Raw genomic sequence first — 23,722 nt, forward strand, 5'->3', positions numbered from 1 at the left:
GCCCCCGCCCTGTCAATTTCAGGCTTGAAATTGGAGCCTCGGGGTTGAAGGGGAAGGCGCAGCGAGGTTGGCGCTGGCCTTCCTAGGCCCGGAACTTGAAGGGATCACCGTTGCAATCTCACGTTCTAAGCGTGACTTGTCCCTTTCCGCAAAAGTGAGGTGGCACAGGACCTCAGGAGCAAATGCCAACACCCTGTCCCCAGACGCTGGAACGCGGCCAGCAGTGTCAAAAGCACTGGGACAGAAAACGAGCAACACAAGGAATAATACCTACAGCGGCGAAGATAGAAAGCATCTTAGCAATCACCGACTCCGTTTTAATAAATTTAAAAAAATAAATAAAATGAAGACCTGATGGTTAAAGATTAAAATGCTATTGACACCACGGTTCACGTAATAGAGGCAAAACAGTGAAATGGACACTTGTTTAAGTTTTTGATTCTACATTTTGAAATAGTCTGAGATCTGCTTAAAGGTGGTGACTGGCTTGCATCAGTAAATAATACTTGACTTAGCCTGGATGAAAGGAATGATAACGGTTAAGGGGGAAGGGAGGACATCTTTCTTAATTCATTAAAAATAGGAAAAGCAACACTGCACACTCGTTTCATTTTGAAAATAACACTTTCCAACAACATAAATTCATTTTGATGTTTACAGAGATTTTTTAAGTGTTCCTTCTTAGGATTATATTACAAAATAGTACTGCTTATCTTTTATTCTTAGTCTAGGGCTCACAGATGCAGAAAAGAGAGTATTTTCTTATTACGTATATGCTATTTATTTGTGTTTTTTTCTGGTACCCTCTGTAATTCTTCCAGGCTTTTTTACTCAACCAAATGAGTATCTATTGGCCAGAATCAAGAGCTCTGAATATGTGAACTTCTTGCTCTGAATATTTCTCACATTTCTGAAAGAAATATTATCACAGTGTCTTCAGATTGTGTTTGCCAACTTTGAATTTAAAGAGACAAGGTTCAGGGGCGCCTGGGTGGCTCAGCCGGTTGGGTGTCAGACTTCAGCTCAGGTCACAGTCTCACAGTTTGTGAGTTTGAGCCCTCCATCTGGCTATGTGCTGGGAGCCTGGAGCCTGCTTCTGATTCTGTGTGTGTGTCTCACTCTGCCCCTCCCCTGTTCACACTCTGTCTCTCTCTCTCTCTCTTTCTCTCTCAAAAATACGTAAACATTAAAAAAAATTAAAAGAGACAAGCTTCATAGCTAATAATAAAGGAAATCTCACTGCTCAGTCACCATTAGGTTTTCATAGGAAATAGAAAGCAGAGAGAGGAGAAAATAATGCTGAAATTAGTGATAAGAGAAAAGTAAATAGTATTTAGGCATTGGATATTTTTCCTGCTGATGAATTTCAAATATTTAATTTAATAAATATTTATTGAACCCTTTCTGCCTGAGTGGCAGATGAATATTACCTAATCACTATCCTTAAGGGGCTCATGATGGAATGAAGGTATAGATACATAGTTAGGTACGAGAATATATTAATATAAAGAGAAAACATGGGATTAAACTGATTTTTGTAGTGGTCTTTTGTAATGTTGTTCTAGGTACTAAAAAAGAATGGACCGTGGGTTCCAGACCAAGACACAGCTTTTTCATTTAAAGATGTTTACTAAAATGAATTCTGACTAATACTTCCGTGGTTTTCAAGTTCAGACTTGATAATCACCTCATATGTAAATGGCAAGATGAGTAAATGAATTTTTGGCTAGCTTTGTGATCCTAGCCACATGACTTCAACTTTAGGACCATAGTTACTTGTTACGTAATATGGATATAACATTTGTTCTGCAGTCTACTTCAGATCGTAAGAAGCAAATTAATCTGTTGAAAGTACAAACTGTAGGGTTCCTGGGAGGCTCAGTCGGTTGAGCTGATTTTGGGTCAGGTCATGATCTCATGGTTCATGAGTTTGGGCCCTGCGTTGGGCTACGCACTAGCAGTGCAGAGTCTGCTTGGGATTCTCTCTCTCTCTGCCCCTCCTCTGCTTACGTGCATGTTCTCTCTTTCAAAATAAATAAAAAGTAAGCACAAGCTGCAAAATGACTGATGTAGGTAAGAAAGAACTTGTAATTTCTTTTTTTGTTCCATTCACCTGATGCAGGTGAATAAATGTGTATCTCTTTGGGCTTCAGAATACAGCCTCCTCAAAGATGCTAGTCACAAGCAAGCCAGTGTATTAGAAATGGGAGATGTTGAATTCCTCTATCACTAGCATTACTGTTTAAGACAGAAAAGACATGCATGCACTATAATAGTTACATTTTCATTTCTTCTCTTACTTGACACCCGTCCAGAAGGAAGCTTGAAGACCCAGGGATCATCTTTATATACGGTAGTTCCCCCTTACCTGTGGTGGCGCTTTCCGCAGTTTGTTATCCGAGGCCAACTGCTGCAGGGAAACAAATGAGCCTCCTTATGACGAATCAGCAGAAGGTCAATAGTACGCTAGCTCTACTTCACAGTTGCTACGTCATCATCATCGCGTCACGTCTCGTAGGCATTTTATCATCTCGCATCATAAGTGTGAGTACAGAATAGTCAAATATCTTGAAAGCAAAATTTATATAACTATTACTACAGTATATTGTCATAGTTATTCTATTTTATTATTAGTTGTTGTTAATCTCTCGTGACTAGTTTATAAATTAAACTCTATCATTCTTACGTAAAGGAAAAAACATACTGTGTATAGGGTTCAGTACTCTCCGTGGTTTCAGGCATCCACCAGGGGTTTTGGAACAGTAGGGGGGACTACTGTATCTAAAAATATCTAATATATTTATAAGTGATTTCGGTTCCTCAAGTGTGCTTTAATCTGTTTTGCCTATATGCTGTTTGTTTCTTGTGTAAACGTAACACTTTCTCCAAAAAGCCTCTATCGCGTTTTTAAACCTGGAATTTCCTCTGGCCTCTAAGGATTAGTAAAGCTGCTCCATTTTGAGTTAACTTATTCCAAGCAAGAGTTCACCCACTCGTGTGGATGTAGTTTGCCGTGTGAAGTGATTCCCAGGAGTTTGGGTAATAGGATTAAGTATTGTCTACAAAATCCCTCTCTGATCTAGAGGTTAAACTCTCTTATGACATATTAAGAAATCTGAACATTTTCCTTGAAGGGTGTGGGAACTGTTTGGAATTGTAAAAGATGGCAATGATACAAAGAGTGAATTGAATATCTAGAAGCAGGGAAACCAAATAAGAAGGTTTTGCATTAACAAGCTCCCAACCAAAGACTTGAAAGCATGGAAAAGGAGAGATGTGTATGAGACAAAATCAGGTAAAACCAGCAGCACATGAAGGTTAATTGCATAAAGGAAATATAAAATGGAAGGAAATAAGGGAGACTTCATTGTTTCTAGCTTGATCATCTGAGTATCAGTGAAGCAAATAATCAACATAAAAAAAAAGAAAGTTTTGCCAGTGTCTGTTTGAGGTCAATGTGAGAGGTTGGGTAAATAAATTTGAGTTTCTAAATGTTGATTTTAAAGTATAAATAGTGAGGGACGTCAAAATGAAAATATACACTAAGTTTTTAGAAATACAAATGCAGGGCTGTCTCGGTGGCTCAGTCAGTTGAGTGTATGACTTTGGTTCAGGTTGTGGTCTCGTGGTTTGTGAGCTTGAGCCCCACATCAGGTTCACTGCTATCAGCCTGTTAGTGTAGAGCCCACTTCCTCTGTCCCCCTCGCTCTGCCCCTCCTCTGCTTGTGCTCTCCCCAAAATATTTAAAAAAATGTAGAAATACAAATGCAAATCAGGAATAGATGTGAAGCTAAAGATAAATAAATTGGAAAGGTAATGACACTGAAGTAGTAGTTTAAGCCTGAAAGAAGACACATTAGACCCAATGAATAGATGAGGTCAGAAGGCCAAAAAAAGGAAATTTGTTCAAGCAAGCATTTAATACCCTAGGAGTACATGTGGATTTTAATTGTTTGGTCTTCATATAATTAATCTAGTAGCCAATAGTATAATTAAAAAAATTTGATATGGTAAGTGTTCATCTGATGAATATTTACCAAGGATACTATTTACTTACTCTCGGATTCACTCAAAAAATATTGACTGAGGGGCTCCTGGGTGGCTCAGTAAGTTAAGCCTCTGACTCATGATTTCAGCTCAGATCATGACCTCACGAATTGTGAGGTTGAGCCGCATCTTGGCTCTGTGCTGATGGAGCCTGCTTGGCATTACCTCTCTCCTTTTCTCTCTGCCCCTCCACCCCCCAAATAAATACATCAATTAAAAAATTAAAAAAAAAAATTAATGTTTTACTTTTGAGAGAGAGAGAGAGAGAGAGAGAGCGCGCGCGAGCCAGAGAGAGCAGGGGAGGGGAAGTGAGAGAAAGAGGGAGACACAGAATCTGAAGCAGGCTCCAGGCTCCGAGATGTCAGCAGAGAGCCCGATGTGGGGCTCAAACTCAGGAACCCTGGGATCATGACCTGAGCCGAAGTCGGACACTTAACAGACTGAGCCATCTTTTTACTGTTTTTAATGCGACTACTAGAAAATACTGTAAAGATATGTGGTTCCCATTATATTTTTACTGGACAGCATTAATCTAGACAGAATCCAAGAATTCTCATATCATTTGCCAACTGAGATGAGGCACAGAATTCTTTGAAAAGCTTTATATTTGACTGATGGGGTTATTACTGAGGATGACGAGATTAAAGATTACATGCAATGCTTGGCTAGGTAAAATGTAACACCAAGATCTCTGGTGGGCTGCAGTTAAATTTGGGAGGGGCCTGGATCTCTTGGAATGCTGGAGGAGGAGGAAGAGGACTGCTTTGTAACTACCCTGGAGGCCCTCCCAGGTGTTTCTGCAGTCCTTGGGGAACTCTGTTATGTATACATTGCATACAAAGTTTAATGAAACGGTAGGATACATAGACCCTTGCTGTATATCTCTGATTTAGTCTCCTGTGATTGTTCACCTTTTTTGCAACCTTTGTTTTTGCCCACCTGAAATGTTATAAGCCCTCTGTACACAATAAGCCAAGTGAGATTTGTGATTGGCCTGACACTGCAATAAATGAGAGTAAAAGTGAGGCAGAGTCTTTGCGAAAGCTGATCCCCATGCCTTCTGCTCTCCTTCTTAGCACTCTCTCAGCAAAGTGTGGAGTAATCTTTCAACAGTCAGCACAGGGTTTGCTGGCCGTTTCCAGCATTTGACACTTTGGAAATGCTATTTATATAGCAAGATTCAAATATAAAATGCAAATTTTAGAAATTATCTAAAATGAGGAAAGTATGGGGCTTCTGGGTGGCTTAGTCAGTTAAAGGTCTGACATCCACTTGGGTCACCGTCTCGCAGTTTGTGGGTTCGAGTCCTGAGATTCTGTGTCTCCCTCTCTGCCCCTCCCCCACTCATGTTCTGTCTCTCTCCCTCTAAAAATAAATAAACATTAAAAAAATAATAAAATAACGTGGAAAGTGGTACATTTGGTTTTGCCAGAATTGTTAAGATTTCCAGACACTTAGGATTGATTATATAGAATCTAGTTTATATATATTCAGGATTTGGGTACTAGATCCTACAGATGTATTTTTCATATCTTCTTCCTGTCTCTGAGATACTAAATAATATATGGGGACAAATAAATGCATGTTGTACTATTTCAATTCTCTCTATCAGAAATTAAAAAAATGTAAGTTTCTCTAACTCTGAACCCTGCCTGGATTTGGGGTTCTGTCATAGGGTATGTTTCTATCAACAGGAAAAGCTAAATTAAAACTTGATTTAAAGCATATAATTATCATTAGAAAAAATAGAAATAGCACATAGTCTGATATAGACTCCTTATGTTCCTACATAAGACTCTGAGGAAGTGGATGAACCTTGCCCTTTCCCTCATGCTGAAAAGTAATCACTATGTAGAAGTGTTGTTTTATTTAAGGGTTGCTTGCCAATATGTCAGTTTTTAAATTTAGAAAAAAAATAATTGAATGTATACATAGATTTTAAAGTGTACATTGTGACTGAATACATAGGAAAGTAAATTTCTGTATTTTAAGGTTTTCGTAAAAGTCTTGTCTGCACTAATTTTTTAAGGGAATAATTTGTATGAATTTATATTAGTCTTGTGTAACTTCTTTCAGCAAAATATATTATACTGATTTCTAGCAACGTATTCTATATATACCTATTACAAATGTATAGCTATAGCAATGTTTATATGCTATTATAAATACATAGCTAATAATCGTATATTACTATGTGCTGCATACTGCTCTCTATACTTCATGTAGATAAATTCATTTAACCAGCTGTATTTTCTCAGAATTTATTCATAAAAATCAAATCTTAATATTACATCGTATTTTTAGAACTTAAAACCAATATCCTTAGTGTTTGAAGAGAAAAGGTCAGTTTGCAAGGTTAAAATAAAATCTTCAACCTAACATCTGGGAGGGTTCCATATAAAAATCAATAGCAAAGGAAAAATATTTTGGATTACTAGGAATAATAAGAGCATAATAAGATACTTGGATGCCTTTCTTGCAGCAAAAAAAAAAACCCATGCAATCCTTCAAGAGTAGAAAAAAGACTCCATATGTGCAATTATAGACAGAACACAATTGTCATCTGTCATATGTCTTCTTTCCCACAAAGAATCTAGTTTAGGATTAAGATTAAATATCAGACCCCAAGACCACGTACTACATCAATTTATTGTTGAACCTGGATATCAAAAGAACTTCCAAGCGAAAGAATTATTTCACAATAGTGTCAGTATATTTTATTATCACTTTTTTTGGTCATCAAATGTAAAGAGATGTCAACTATAAATTCATATGATTTTTAAGTTTAAGTTTTGTGAAACCCATTATAATCTGTTTGGATTCTTTGATATCAAGTATTCAATATGCATTTAAGAATGTGTCTCCTTTATTTGTTTTTTGAGAGGACCATTGTATTCAACATGTATATAATAGTGGAGAGTACAGGGCAAAGAGTAGGTCTTTTAAATAATGTAATAAAAAATGAGCATGATTTTTGCTGTTAGGAAAAACTTTTAACTGGTTCTGGTCAAGAGTGAAAAGAAGCTAGAAAAGCTGTATTTAAATAAAATTATTAGTTTTTAATTTTAAGGATAATGCAAACTAGAGAGGAGCCAGGGGACCCTGTTGTGTTATGTAACACAACATAAGTGTGTAATCACCAAAAATTCATGCTTGCTAAATTGTTAAGGGCAAGGAGATGGGAATGGATAAAAGGAGGCCATTTAGGTCATTTAAGCTTAACAAGGGCAGAGAAATGGAGATGTTCAAGAAAGTGCAGTCACAGAATACATAAACGATTTCCTGCTTAGAGTATTCTCTACATATTCATGTAATGAGCTCATGCAGTTCTACACACAATATTCAGCATATCAAAAGAAAAGCGTTTCCTCAGAGAGTAATGAAAGCGGAGAGGATTTATTTCTAGAACCTCGCTCCCAGGAGAACACACCTCCGCCAGGGGGCAGTGGAGGTTGCTCCTTGGGTCATCAGCATCATCTCAGAATTTCGCATAAAAATAACCACTACATTTGCATGGTGCTTTCCAGGTAATGAGCACTCTTATCACTCATTTCTATTATAACACAATCGAGGATATTCTATTCTTACCCATTTTTCAGATGTAGAAAGGAAAGGCCTGTGGAAGCTCAAGGTCACAGTGCCAGGAAGTCATACAGTTGAAACTGCCTTTTCCCACCCCAAAGTCTGTGCGGAGACTAATAGACTATAGGGAGCATGTGATAAAAGGCACCCCCTTTGGGAGCATAAATTTCAGCCTAGACAGGGGCAGCCACTGAATGTTTCAACTCTAAGGTACACCATGGATTTTATATTGGGTATTTTGTTGCCAGGCATAACACTCCATGTTAATTTTTTCAAATGTTTATTTATTTTTGAGAGTGGGGGGAGGGGCACAGAGAGAGGGAGACAGAGGATCCAAAGCAGGCTCTGCGCTGACAGCAGAGAGCCCTAGGCGGGGCTCAAGCTCAAGAACTATGAGGCCATGACCAGAGCTGAAGTCAAATGCTTAACTAACTAAGCCACCCAGGCACCCCCACATTAAGTTGATTAAATTGCATTTTAACTTCAGAGGATTAAGAAAAAAAAAAGTATGTTGTAAACCTAAGAAAGTAATATATATATATATATATATATATATATATATATATATATATATATAAATGTACGTAAATATGTATGTATATAATTCAAGTTTATTTATGTGTGCATATTCATATTTATGTGTGTGTGTGTATGCCTGTGTTGATAACCTTTTAAAGAAAATGGTATAGTGGAGCTGTACTCTTTATTCCCTGGTTTTATTCTTTCTCATTCTCCCTCTTGTTGTTTCATACTAAAGTGTATTCAGGGTCACTTCTCATTTGAAATTTCAAAGTGATGATTCCTGATTCATTAACAAAGCTAGGAAGGGATCTTATGGTGTCCTTCCCTTCTCAAAAGCACTTATTCTTTTAAAGTTTTTAGATGTTTATTTATTTTTGAGAGAGACAGAGACAGAGACAGAGACACTGAGAGGGGGAAGGCAGAGAGAGAGGGAGACACAGAATCTGAAGCAAACTCTAGGCTCTGAGCTGTCAGCACAGAGCCTGACGCAGGGCTTGAACTCAAGAGCTGTGAGATCATGACCTGAGTGAGCCAAAGCCAAGAGTGGATGGTTAACTGACTGAGCCACCAACTGAGCCACCCAGGTGCTCCAAAAGCACTTATTCCTTTAAAAAAGGCAGTGTGCAATTTCAGGTCAGGTAATAATGGTGGTTGGTGGCAAAAGAGAAGATATTTTGTTGGAGGTGAACTTTGCAGCACCGTTCAGTGACACCATGGGGGTGGATGCCTTCTTCATCCTTATTTTGTATCCTTATTGAAGACTACCCCTTTATTGCTTTACATGTATTTCTGCCTGCCCATGATGACCAGACAATTTTTAGCATGCAGGAAATATGATTGTTCTGACATTCAGGGTTTCTAGAAGAGCTGAGAAACCATGGGCTAATACTGAAATTAAGGAATTAGCTTAGATCATTTGAAAAGCTTATGCTTTCAATAAACATTCTTAGAACAGCTACTGTGTGTCTTATACTAGACTGGCACTGGGAACATTAAGAAATAATTTTCAGGCAAAAAAAACAAAAAGAAAAACCAACAAACTTTTCAATGCCACATGGTAAGATCAAGGCAGTGCCAGCGTTAATTGCAAAATGGGTGCTGGTAGCTGGATAGAAAATCCTTTCTCCCAGCTTTCTTAAGTAAGGAAATAATAGTGAAACACTGTTTAACAAATACTGCATTATCAATTCTCTTGATGAGACATAGTTATCGTGCAGAAAAACATGGGAATTGGTAAAACTGGGTTTGTATAGTCAGCCTCCAGAATAGTCCCCAACGACGCTCACCTCTGGTCTTCTCATCTTTGTGAGTCCCATCCCACCCTGAAGCAGGGTTGGTCTGTATGACGGATAACATACTACAGAAGCGATGGGACAGCTTCCATCTGGGACTGTCTCCCTCTTCCTCTCTCTTGGATCACTTCGTCAGGTGAGGTTAGCAGCCATGCTGTGAGCAACCTTATGGAGAGGCCCAACTGGTGAGGAGCGGAAGTGGGTTCTCCTTTTTCATTTGCAGTCAGGCCTTCCGAGGACCACAGCCATGGCTGACAGTTTGACTACAGTGTTGTGAGAGATGCTGAGCCAGAACCACCTGGCTAAGCCAGTGCTGGGTTTCAGACTCACAGGAACCATCATGTTAAAAACACTTGTTGTTTTGGGGTACCTGGGTGGCTCAGTCAGTTAAGCGTCCAACTGCGGCTCACGTCTTGATCTTGCAGTTTGTGAGTTTGAGCCCCGCATCGGGCTCTGTGCTGCTAGCTCAGAGCCTGGAACCTGCTTCAGATTCTGTGTTTCCCTCTTTCTCTGCCTCTCCCCTGCTCACTCTCTGTCTCTCAGTAATAAATAAATGTTAAAAATTAAAAAAATTAAAAAAAAAAACCACTTGTTGTTTTAAGCTGCCAAATTTTGGAGTAATTTGTTACACAGTGTTCAACTAAGTTTCTAGGCCCAACATGGAGCTGCTCCATATCAGCAAGCCAAAACTTAGATAACTTTTGTGTCCCTAGACAGATACCATTTGACTAAAACACAGTATTAACCAGTCAGCCGATCCACAAAAGCCAACTCTGGGTTCTATACTTACTTCCTTTTTCCTTCTCACACCAAATAAGGTTGACTCTGTGGCCTCAGCCAATCAGATGCTTTCTATTTGTGTTTTCCTTGTTCCTTATTCTTCTATAAAAGCTTCCTGCCTTCACCTCTGTTTTACAGTCTTCCAAAAGGAGACTGCTTTATGAAGTGTTAAATAAAGTTTGCATCACCTAAATTGTCTTCCTTAATCATTTTTTAAACAGCTTTTTGTGACAAAGAATGAGATCCAGAGCTGACTGCTACTGGCCTATGGGATGAGGCAAGGTTCCCACTGAACCCTTTGAGTTGTTCCCTGTTCCTGTCTTCCTTACAGAAGGGCCATGGGTAAGTCACTCTCAGATTTGAGCTCTGCTCTGGGAGTATATGTATATGTATATGTGTGTATATATATACACACATATACATATACATATGTAAATTCCCAGAAGGGTTCTGAGATCCTAGAAAGGTTCTTTGGTACTTATATTGGGAATCTGCAACGGGTGGCAGCCATTAGGGAACTCACAAAGCCTGGAGGTAAGTCCACACCATAAAACTTCTTGGTGGCTTGGGAATATAAGACAAATTTGGACCATTTTGACCGTGAAAATCAAAATTTAACAGAAAAATATTCATTCTCGGCACCTTTTTTTTTTTATTCCCCCCAAGAGTATCTCCTATAGTCTTTACATCTTAATGACATCTATATCCAACCACTTGCTTAGGTCAAACATTTTGAAGTCACCCTGAGCTTCTACCCCATAGCCAATCTGTCGGTAAATGCCATCAACTCTAATCTTCAAAATGTGTGCAGAATGTGACCACTCTCTACTGCCACCATGTACTTGTCATCTCCCTCCTGATTATTGCAACCATCTTCTAAATGTTTTTCTCATGTCTACCCCTCTGCAGTGTATTCTCAACAGAGTAGCCAGACAGAGAAATCCTTTGAAAAACATACAATCATGATTCAACTGTGCTCTAACTTCCAATGGCCTCCCTTCTTACTCCAAGGAAAAGGCAAAGTGCTTAGAGTGACCCACAGACACTGTGCATCCGGGCCCTTACTCCCCTGCCCTCTTCCACTCCAACCCATCTTGTTCCACTGCAGCCACGGTGGAGTCTCCACGCTTCTTCAACACTCCAGGCATGAGTCCACCTTCGAGGCTCATCCTCTTACCAACATTACATTTCTTCCCATGGTCAGCCCTCCAGGGAAGCCATCCCTTACATTCATTCCATATACTGTGTATGTATTTAGTGAGCCCTTACTCTGTGTTACATAATGCTCTAGAACCTTGGAATACAGTAGTTAATTAAATGGACAAAAATTCCTGCCTCACAGTCTAAGGGGGGCAAATAATAAGCAACATGTAATACAGACATAAATTTGGCCTTAAGTCTTATAGAGCAAAGCAGAACGCACATGAGAAGATCAGAATGATACAGAGCCATGTCACTAAGAGGCTGACATTTAAGGAAAGCTTGAGGGAGAAAAAAATAGAGTGACTACAGTATGTGCAAATCCCCTTCACATCCTCCTATACTTTCTCCCCTTTCCTTGTGCAGCCTCCTGTCTATATAGCCTTATCACCATCTAACACACCGTAAACTTTACATATAAATAAGAAGGTAATTTTATTAACTTATTGGATGTTCCATAATGAAATAATGTAATAAAATTAGCCTCTGAGAAGCCTCTGGAAAGGAGCCTTTCCCATTTGAATGCATGTAAAACATTGCTTGAAAAAATATGATCTCTTTAATAGAGAATAGACTCACAAAAACGAAGTACCAGTTTTTCAGGGAACCTGCTGCTTTTGATACAGAATCCTGTTGGACTTGGTGTAGGAAATCAATCAATAAAAATACCTGGTAGGTGGTAACAACATATCACGATATTAGAAAAAGGGTATATTCTCTCCCTCCCTCCCTCTCTCTCTTTGCTTTTGTCATATGGAGCAGAAAAACCAATTTCTTCCTTATGTAAAGAGACCAACGGAGACTGACTCCTTAGATACTGAGAGGGAGTGCATTTTCCTAAAGCCACTGAAAGCCTATGGCTAAGGAAGAAAGGCTTCAGGGGGTTTTAACACTCTTAGAATTGGGTTGATGACAGGGAATCCACAATCCCTCGATAAGCCAAATAAGTCAGAGTGAGTTAAATATAAGCCGAAGGTAGGTTAGTATCAGGTGAGGCTCCAATTTATAAAGATTGGCTTAGAGCAAAATCAATTTTTCAATACAAGAGAAGCCCTAACTTAATATTGTTGAATGGATTGCTAAAATTAAAGCATTCTATGAAATTTTATGGTAAACATTCTTCCCGGTTTTCATTAGTTAAAAAAAAAAAAAGTCATTGGTTGTAGTCACTTCCAGGCTTGACATGTTTCTGTAGCCCACACACTATGATAAAGAATGCTATTGACCTGTGAAATCTGTGGTGTATAGTTGAGGTTATTTTGGGGTTGATGGATTTGTGCTGCCTCATTCACATTCTTATAAATGTTAGATCCCTCTTGTGACTAATGATACAGCATGAGTTTGCAAGACCAGCTTGATGGTTTGGGGATCAGATCTGAGGCCCTGGCCTCATTAGCACAGTAACTAACGAGCTGAGCTAATTGGTCACACACCAAAGTAACTTACAAAATGATTATTTATGGAACACCAAACATAAGGTCTTCAAGTATATTTGTGGCAAGCACAGCATTTTGGTTTCTTTATATGATTTAAAAATAAGAGTAGTAATAAACAGAATAGTGCATCATACTTCCAGGCATAAGGTTTACAATTCTGAACAATTTCCTAAAGGAATTTTTTGACCATAATTCTCCTTTTTTAATAAACATAAAATCATCATGCTCCATCTGAAAATTATTGCCATCATCTATATGTTCCCACCAGCCAGAATCAATTTTGAAGCTTTATTTACTGTCATCAAATATAAAATATTATATTGTTTGCTTTTACAAAGTCCAAATGTACTTCTTGAAATGTCTGATATGTCCTTTCTTGCTCTTCCCCTTTCTGTCCATTTCATCTCTAACAACCAGGCTCAAAATGGAAAGTATGTGTCTTTTGATAGGACTTTCTACAAATGTATGCAGGTGTTAATATCATTTCAAAATATAAAATATAATTTGTATACAAGTAGATAGTATGGATCAAACTGTTATTTAATGAGTAGGTTAACAAAACGAGTGCAAACAAGAATATGAGATTGTTATATATAAGTAAAAAATACAAGTAAAGAAGAGTTCTGGCATTCAGTTGCTAAATTACGTGCAAATCTAATGGCCAACATGGCAGTAGACAATAACTTTCAGGGTTAGCTTCTCTTTAGGACAGATATCATTTGCAATTGATCGGTTTCTACAAGTGAAACACCTAACTGCACAGACACTAGACCCTAAGCAGTAGTGAACAGTAAGTCAAAGGAAGTTGCATTCTCTAGTTATATGGTCCTTAGGTGGTCTTATTTACGTGATATTAAAAGATAACAGCATCATCTTTTCTCCAAATTTCTGGTAACTTAATGTGAACATGTGATACAAAAGAATAAGTGATAAGGTGGTGGGGTTTTGTGGGAGAGCTTTGTGTAGTGATTGTGTAATTGTGTAGTATCCCACACTCCCTTTCTCTATTCATAGATTCCCAAGATCACCTTTCTTAGGAAATTTTATCTTACACCAACTTCTGAATAGTCCTGTGGACGGTTGCCTTTCTTGACTTTCTGATCTTCCCTATCCCATGCCATTCTGCTTTGGGACTGATCACTACCCTTTTTTGACGTTAACAATGCTTACGTTTTCTGGAAAATAGGCCTCCCTCGATTGGATGCAGAGGGATAGATGGACAACCTGCTACACCTCCTTCTATTCTCCACCCTTTAACCCTTTAGCTCCATACCTCAGTGGGCTGAACAGATATATCTGACTCACTTATCATGTTAGGAGTAAAGAGAATTACTACACAAAAATTTTAAGCAGTATGCTGCATGTCATTATTCTCAGTGCCCGAGGGAAAAGCTCCCAAAGACTAGAACCTTTGTAGAGGTTTTCCTTTGTGGACACAGCTCAGACTCCTTCCTTCCTTGATCTCCTACCCTCAATTCCATATTTCTCTGCACTTGCTTTCTTATTCATACGTACACTGTATGAACCTCCAGTTTCCCTTTTGGGAAACTCACTTCTCCATTCACAGGGATGTGTCTGATCTTCGTCTACCATTTAATCTCTAGAAATAATAATGCAGAGCATGTTTCTAAATATCTGAGTTATTTAAGCTAGAATGTCATCCCTGGTGGCTTCACCATGATAAAGTGGGCACTAATTGAACTCAAATGGCTTTCTTCATTCTTTCTTTCCCATCCCTCCTCCAATGTTAAACACAGATATACTCTCTCACTGGAAGTTTTCAATTACCAAGTTTAATACATACACAGACACACATATTTCTGAGGGATAGAGGTACTTAGAGAGGAAGAGAAACCTTTACCTAAGCATAACAATTTGCCACTGCTCACACACACACACACACACACACACACACACACACACACACATATATACGACACTTTATTTACATTTATTGCCCTGAGGTACCCTTTAACAAAGTTTCCTCAAAACTATGCCTTTTTCAAGTAACTCTAGAGGAATTTGCCTTTGCTCCGATACTTTTAATACAGAAAGAACTGGATAAACTGAAATGACTGCATTCCTGGGAGCAAAATGGAGCATCTCTGTTTCACTTATTTTAAGCAGAAGGAACAGCCATAAGAGGACTTCTTTACCTCGTGCCCAAGTATCATTTCCTGTCTTCCCAGGAATCAGCAGGGGTGTTCTTTCAGTTAGACTTACTCTGTTTGGCAAGAACATGACAGAAAGTTCTAAAGCATTTTTTATGGGCTGAATTGTGTTTCCTCAAAATACGGGTTTAAGTCCTAACACCCAGTACTTGTGAATGTGACTGTATTTTGAAATGGGGTCTTTGTAGATGTAATCAAGTTAAGATTAAGTCATACTGAAATAGGGAGGGCCCTAATCCAATATGAATGGTGTCCTTATAATAGATGAGATGAAGGAGGGATCTTCTCCTGGAGACTTTGCCGAGATCATGGCCCTGCCAACACCTTAATTTGGAACTTCTATCCTTTCAGAACAATGGGGGAATACATTTATGTTTTTTTAAGCCTCTCAATTTGTGGTACTTAATTACAACAGAAGTAGCAAACTGATAATATAACTATAATCATCATCATCATAGATACTGTTAATGATATCTACTATGTGGCATTCACTATGTCATTTGGTTGACTGATATGCATGCTAGATGACAGTGTAGATTCTTGAGGCAGAGTTCCTGAGTTCAGATTCTGGCTCACACTAACTAGGTGTGTGACATATGACAAGTTATACAACTGTTACCTATTCTTTCTCTTATTTTCTCAAATCGTTATAATAGCCTTGAAAAATAGATATTAATATCTCCATGTAACAGTAGAGCCTTCTGAGGCATTGAGAAATTTACCTATAAATTTGACTATAAACCCATGAAAATGCAGTCAGTAAGTGAGTTATCAGATGTATTTTAATTATACTTTTTAACTTCTTATTTTTAAATAATTTCAAATTCATAGTATGATAGGGAAAAATAGAATAAAAGAGGCTGAAAGGAAAAGGTTAGAACCTTGGGTGGGGAAAAAACACATGCTTTGGAACAATGCTCAGAACCTCTGGCCTCTAGCAAACTCCTTCAGGCAGAAGGTTCCTCTTAAGAATGTAACAGACACCACCTAACCTCCCCCCCACCCTCAGGTTTCCCTCAGGAAATTGACAAAAGATCTGACTAAAAATAAGTAGACTTGTAAAACAGTTGACCCACAAGGAAACTGGTATGGCCATAGACCGCCCCTCATACAGTGGAAACAAGCCAATCAAAAAGGAATGACTAGGCATTTAGAGTTACCTAGCCAGTAAGGGTAGAACCTGAGGAGAAACAAGGGAGAAGGAAAGGGGGCCAACCAAACCCTATAAAACAGTCCTTTGCCTATAGTCCACAAGTATCCACTTTCCCATGCCCCCTCTCTGCAAAGAGAGATTTCATACTATCCTTACTTTCTAATCTTATACTTTAATAGGGTTTTACCTGCTGCTCCTTTTATTCTGAACACCTTTTCATTCTTCAAAGTGGCAAGACAATGAAACCTGGGTATTGAGGTAAAATATCCTACAACAATAGAAAAATTATAAGAATAATACAAAGAATTCTCACATCCTTTTACCTAGATTCCCCAATTGTTAACTTTTTTTTTTATCACATTTTTCTCATCACTGTGTTTCTCTCTCTGTCTCTTTGTGTGTGTGTGTGTGTGTGTGTTATATAAAATATATATTATTTTTTTCCTAAGCCACTTGAGGTTTAGACATGTGTCCTTTTCTTCCTTGGTACTTAAATATGTGGTTCCTAAAAAAAAAATGTAGTTCCTAAAAACAAGAGCCCTCTCCCATCTAATGAAAGTACAACCATGAAAATGAGGAAATTAAGACTGATACTTAGCATGTTGTATATTTATTAAATGAAATGAATTTAATCCAAGAATAGCATACATACAAAAAAGTACACAAATCATAGACACACAGCACATACACACCTTAATGAACGTCCACCTGGTTAGCACACCCAGGTAAGTACCTGGCAGATCAGGAAATAGATCGTTATCAGCCCCCAAAATCTTCCCACCCTGTGTCCCTTCCCAGTTACTTCTTCCTCTTCCACCTCCTCCTCCTCAAAGGTAACCATTATCCTGACTTCTGTAAATATAGATTAGTTTTGACTGGTTTTGAACTTTATATGAAAGGAATTACATAACTATGAACTATGTTCTTTTTTTTTTTCCTGCTTTAAAAGACTGACTTCTTTCACTCAGTATTAATATATGAGGTTCATTCTTGTTATTGAGTATCTCTGTAATTTGTTTATTTCTTAATGCTGTCTAGTATTTCATTGTCTGAATACATCTCAGTTTATCCATTCTACTGCTATGGGACATGTGGATTGTTTTCAGTGTTGGACCAGATGTGCCCACATGTATACAATTCTGTTGGAGTTACTAGGAGTACAATGGTTAGGTCATAGGGCATGGATAAGTTCAGTTTTAGTACATACTGTACTGCCAAATAGTTTACCAAAGTGATTGTACATTCTTCAGTAGTCAATGAGAATTCCAGTTGCTTCATATCATTACCAACACTTGGTATTATTTCTCTTTTTTAATTCTAGCCTTTGTGGTGGATGTATGGTTGTATCTATTGTGGTTTTAATTTGAATTATTCTGATGACAAGTGAGATTGAATATTTTTTCATGTACTTACAGACTATAGTACTTGAATATACTACCTACCTGACCCCAGAGTTAATTTTCTTTTAAGTTGTTATTCTATATATTTTTTATACATCATGAAGGAAAGTTTTACTTGGTCAATGTGAATTAAATGAATACTGTAATAATAATCCTGTAAGAGCACCAACGTCAGTTGTTGTATTATCTATATATTATTGCACATATACCAAATTACTTTAAAACTTGTTATCTTAAAACAATAAATAAACACTTATTATTATTATTATTCTGTAAGTCAAGTATTTTGGGGCACCCAAACTAGGTTAGTTAAGTGGTTCTAGCTCAGGGTGTCAGGAATCACAGGGTTACAGTCAAGATGTCAGCTTGAGCATCTCAACAAGGACTGGAGGTCTTGCTTCAAAGGTGGCTCACTCATAAGGCTGGAAAGTAGATGCTGGCTAGAGGCAGGAGACCTCAGCTCCTCACAACATGGCTGTCTCCATAAGGCTGCTTAAGTGTCCTTGCAACATGGTGGTTGGCTTCCACCAGAGTGAGTGATCCAAGAGATAGGATGGTGGATACAATGTATTTGATGACGTAGCCTGTGAAGTCACACTTGTCATTTCCAAGGTACTCTTTTGGCTACACAGGGGACCCATATTCAGTGTGACTACACAAGGGTCATCTTAGAGGTTGGCTGCCACGGTTACTCTTTAAACTCAGTTACCCAAGGTTTTTTTGTTTGTTTGTTTTTTAAATGTAGATGGAGAAAAAAATTACTTGATACATGTGTATTGACATGACAAAAGCAATAAATTGATTTTTAGGGTAGCTAACTTCTATTTCTTATTAAGTGTTTCAGAGATTTGTAAGAGTAAAGGGGTTTGGATATCTTTAAGTTCCTTTTACTCCTTTCTGTTCCTCTTTCTCATATTTGATGAGGTTATGGAGTAAACAGATTTGGTGTGTATGAAAGTACTTTTCAGTAAAGTCAGCATCTGTATAGAAGATCGACAATCAGCAACTACTTCTCTTGAATAGCTGTGGGATAAGGGATGAACAAAAAGAAAGAAGGGGAGGTTCAGACAGACGGAAAGCCTGGGCATGTCAGAGTTACTGCATATTAAAGGTTTTATTTCTTCTAAGGTAAGCACAAAATATTGTATATCTCCTGTCTGTCTGTCTGTCTGTCTACCTACCCACCTCCCCATCTATTTCTAACATCTTTTACTGAGTGGGCCAGTCATCTTTTTATGTTCAACACTTATCTGAGAAATGAGTGAATAATTACAAGTGAAGTAGGCATTAACAAAATGTTTTTGTTACTCCAGCATTTAAATCCATTAACTTTTCCACATTGTCTTGCTGTTTGCTAACAGTAAGTAATCTAACATATTATGACAAAGTCTAGTCACTGTTCAGCAGTTTCTCTTGATTGTACTCAAAGCTGTACTTTTTAAATTTTTTTTAATTAAAAAAATTTTTTAATGTTTATTTTTGAGAGAGAGACAGAGCATGAGCACGGGAGGGGCAGATAGAGAGGGAGACATACAGTCTGAAGCAGGCTCCAGGCTCTGAGCTGTCAGCACAGAGCCAGACACGACGCTTGAACTCACGAGGTGCGAGATCATGACCTGAGCCGAAGTGGGATGCTTAACTGACTGAGCCATCCAGGCGTCCCTAATTTTTTTTTTTTTAATTTTTTATGTTTATTTAATTTTGAGAGAGAGAGAAAGAGAGAGAGCACGAGTGGGGGACGAGCAGAGAGGGAGGGAGACACAATCTGAAGCAGCCTCTCCTCTGTCAGCTCAAAGCCCAATGTGGCGCTTGAACTCAGGAACTGTGAGATCATGAGATCATGACCCAAGCCAAAGCCAAGAAAGAGTTGGATGCTCAACTGACTGAGCCACCCAGGCAACCTTTTAAAGTACTTCTTTTTTTTTTTTTTAAATGTTCACTTTTTGAGAGACAGAGAGTGAGCAGAAGAGGGGCAGAGAGAGAGAGAGAGAAACACAGGGTCTGAAGCAGGCTCCAGGCTTCTAGGCCGTCAGCACAGAACCTGTCATGGGGCTCGAACTTACAAGCTATTAGATCATGACCTAAGCCTAAGTTGGACGCCCAACTGACTGAGCCACCCAGGCGCCCCTAAAGTACTTTTTAAAATATATTCCCCTATTTCTAATCTTCTGGGAATATGTTTAAGTTAAATAAAAAACTAGACCAAAGCTGCCTGACCTAAGATGTTTATCCTAGTATCAAAATAATTAACATTTAATGAGAAAATACAGACATGGTGCTTAGCTCTTTTATATGTTTACTGTCGCAACCCTATAAAGTAGCTGGTATTATTATCCTAATTTTTAGGGATGAGAAAATTACAGTTTAGAGAGATTAAGAACTTGACTGAGGTCACATAGCTAATAAGTGGTGGAGCCAGCCAGGAATTGAACCAAATCATTGATTCTGAAAACATCTTCTTAACCTGTTTAAAAAGTTACATGTTCCACAATAGAAGGATGCTTATGTGCATTATAACTTCAATATAATATTATACAGTTATTGGAGATTATGTGCCCAAATAATTTTTATTGGGTTTTAAAAATACATATAGTTTAACAGTAAACAAAAGAATAAGATACACACTTATATGATACTCACATTATAATCTCAGCTATAGAGAAAACTAAATATGTATGAGTATCTACAGGAAAAAGAAAAGGGAAGTAGTATATACAAACATTAATGATGTTTATCTTTAAATGTGGTAAGACTATGGATGATTTTTTATTTTTTTATTATGCCTTTTTTTTCATTTTCTTTTTTGATGTTTCTTCATTTTTGAGAGACAGAGAGAGAGAGACAGAGTGCAAGTGGGGGTGGGGTAGAGAGAGAGAGATACAGAATCTGAAGCAGACTCCAGGCTCTGAGCTGTCAGCACAGAGCCCTACGCAGGGCTCGGACTCACGAACTGTGAGATCATGACCTGAGCTGAAGTCAAACACTTAACTGAGGTGCCCCTTATTATGCATTTCTATAATGAACTAGCATTACTCTTATAATCAGGAAAAAAGTAATAAAAACCTTTAATACCATATAAAAGAGAGGAAATATAAAGACTTGGTTTCAATGATTAAAGGAATAAGGCTGTTTAATAACTGCTGTATCTGTTAAAAGGTACAGACCATTCAATTAGATCTGTTTCTGATGTGTAGGACTATCAGATGTTCACACGCAATGTAATGTTCTCCTGCTTGCTGTATTCCCTTTTTCTTTCCGCCTTATGTTGGCGATAAAGCAGAAAGTGTGTGTTTCTCATTGGGAAGTTGGCATTTGAACGAGACCGCTGCTTTTCTCAGCTTAAAGAAGATAAAAGGAGTTATCAAGTAATGTTTTCTTTCACCTAAGGATGTTGGTCCCACTCCAACAATTGGAATTGATTGAACTCCAGTGCTTGCAAATTTAAAAGCCTAACACAGGGATCTGCTCACTCTGAATTTTACAAATCAATGGATAAACTCAAAACAAAAACCCATTACAGAGCACCTTAATGTTTATCTGTTTGGTAAGATAAACATTTGTAAACGAGCATTTTCAACTGTGAGCTTCAAGAATAGCACTATGAGATCTGTATTGGATATTAAAAATTTGCATAGAACTATAAAGGTAGGACAAACCCAAAGGAGAAAATTGCTTTTTGAAAAATCAAGTCTTCAGATCCATATTTTCAATTAAATTATGTTTCATTCATCTAGACTAGAGTCATTTCTCTTGACTTTTAATAACATTTTTATTATTGCCTATGTAATGTAGCATCATATGAAACAAGTGTGTGCCATTGGTACTCGATTAGGAGTATTGCTTCATGGAAGCCTGTAAAGCATTGAACCAGGCAAAAGAAATGATATTAAATAGATTTATATTTGATGAGCATAATGATTGCTAATTAGGTTTCCATTTAGCTCTGATCTTGTCAAATCCAAATCTTGACATTAAGTTTCGACTTCAACGGGTGCCTGGGTGGCTCAGTTGGTTGAGCGTCCAGCTTCGGCTCAGGTCATGATTTCATGGTTCGTGAGTTGGAGCCCCACGTCGGGCTCTGTGCTGACAGCTCAGAGCCTGGAGCCTGCTTCGGATTCTGTGTCTCCTTCTCTCTTTGCCCCTCCCTCGTGCTCTCTCTCTCTCTGTCTCTCAAAAATTAACACTAAAAAAATTAGTTTAAATTTGGACTTCAGTGCTTTGCTTACTGAGATCAACCAAACTGGAGGAAAAGATTTAAAAAAACCATAGATCTGTATGGAATCCATACTTTTGCATAAAAAGATTAGTTCTTCAACTTCAGTCCATAGACTTGAGGGCCTTAACATCGAGATCAAAGCTTTTACACGTTGTCTTTGATGATGCACCAGGTCCCCTCCTCCCAATTTGTCACAGGCTAATAGTTTGATAAAATACAATAAAACTGAAATACTAGAATAGTGGAAGCATGAAAATAAAGACATACAAAACAGGAACACATTTTTTTTTATTAGTAGTTTCAACAGGTATACATTATTGTCAAATATTTCTAAAAGTTTAAAATCCTTACTCTTAATTTCTGTACTTCTCTTCCCATGAACCAACAACACACCATTCTTGGACCTGCAGCAGGTATACCGACCACAGTTCAGTGTGGCAGTGGGTTTTGCTGTTCATCTCCAAGCCCCATGCTGTTTTTTGGCTCAGGCTGGAAATCTAATAGGGACTTCAGATTAGGGAGTTCTTTAACCCAGAGAATTTGATGAGGCTAACTTTGTCATCCTCACCTCCACCTTCCCTTGAGGAAGTCTACAGACTATAATTATACCTGTGTGGTACCCAAATCCATCATTTGTAGTGTCCTGATGTTCTCCTTGGATTTATAAACACTGAGGCATTTGTTCCCAAGGTTCAGCTAGCTGTGATTTCACTAGGATTCAAATTTAGGTTTGCTTGCATTCAGAGACCACCTAATCTAATCTAGCCTTCCACCTTAAATAAAATGTTACACTCTGGGAGATTTGGTGCTGGGCACTTTTTTCTAAGGACAATTCTAGAAGTCCAGTGCATGGTCCATGTTGCCATAGATCATTAACATGGTTAAGGTCCCGATGCCACATTGATCCTCAACCTTTATGTGGCTATTAACAATCTACTTGGTATGCATAGCATTATGAGTAACTTTATAGCCACTCAGTGTATTCCAATTAGGAGTTATTTCCCCCCACATTACTCCATTTATTCCTAACTAGGAATTAACTCTCAAATTAACTACAGCATGTTCATTTACCTCTGAAAATGAAACGTGAGTTGTTGAATGTCAAGCTCTGCCTCATGAGAAGGAAACTCTAGAGTGAATTCTCATTCAGCACGGGTAAGATAAGATTATTTGCCTTTTTTGGCAAATTATTTGGTGGTGAAATATGCTGATCATATTCTAATGCTGAATATTTACCTATTAGACTGATGATATTCGTCACCAGTTTATCTGTAGGAATATTTTAAAGACAGATTGGGTTTAGAGTAAATCATTTAGGATGGATGGAACTTGCTTTAGGAAGTAGCTTAAATGTAAACAAGGTTTAAAAAAAAGCTCAAAATATGCAAATATTCAGAGATACAATTTAGATGCTTCAGAAATACCATGTATTAGTGGAAGCCACATTGATGGGTCCACGTCTTAGGATGGTTGTAGGCACCTGAGTGGCTCAGTTGGTTGAGCAGCAACTCTTGATTTTGGCTCAGGTTATGATTCCAGTGTCGTGGGATTGAGCCCTGTGTTGGGCTCCATGCTGAGGATGGAGCCTGCTTGACATTTTCTCTCTCCCTCTGCCCCTGCTTGTGTGCTCTCATAAATAAATAAATAAATAAGTAAACAAAGAAATTAATAAGGTCATTGCACAAGATATCTTCATTTTGCCTTAATCCTTACTTTTCCCATTCCATTCCAAACTATTTCAAGAGCATATGTTGGTCATTTCTGAGTTGATATTGGGCCAGGACTCACTCAAGAGCACCAAATTCCAAAACAGCCACTTGTGCACACCTACTTCTTCTGGATTCACCATGCAAGATGCGTGCACTAAGGATGAGGCCAGGCCTATGAATACTGTTTATTACTATATGGGTTTGGTGCCAATAC

At 38.1% G+C, this 23,722-nt stretch overlaps 1 protein-coding gene across 1 annotated transcript in view; it reads left to right on the plus strand.

Annotated features, from left to right (window-relative positions):
• The first annotated feature begins 10,542 nt into the window (after positions 1–10,542).
• ABCA12 (ATP binding cassette subfamily A member 12) overlaps positions 10,543–23,722 on the plus strand; it is a 272,411-nt gene continuing 259,231 nt past the window's right edge. Inside the window, exon 1 of the mRNA XM_019446082.2 lies at positions 10,543–10,565. The gene's annotated coding sequence lies outside the window, so the exon portion shown is untranslated. The remainder of the gene's footprint in view (positions 10,566–23,722) is intronic.

The sequence above is a fragment of the Panthera pardus genome, unplaced genomic scaffold (genome assembly GCF_024362965.1).
Source record: "Panthera pardus isolate Hobbes unplaced genomic scaffold, ASM2436296v1 HiC_scaffold_10, whole genome shotgun sequence".
Classification (NCBI taxonomy): Eukaryota; Metazoa; Chordata; class Mammalia; order Carnivora; family Felidae; genus Panthera; species Panthera pardus.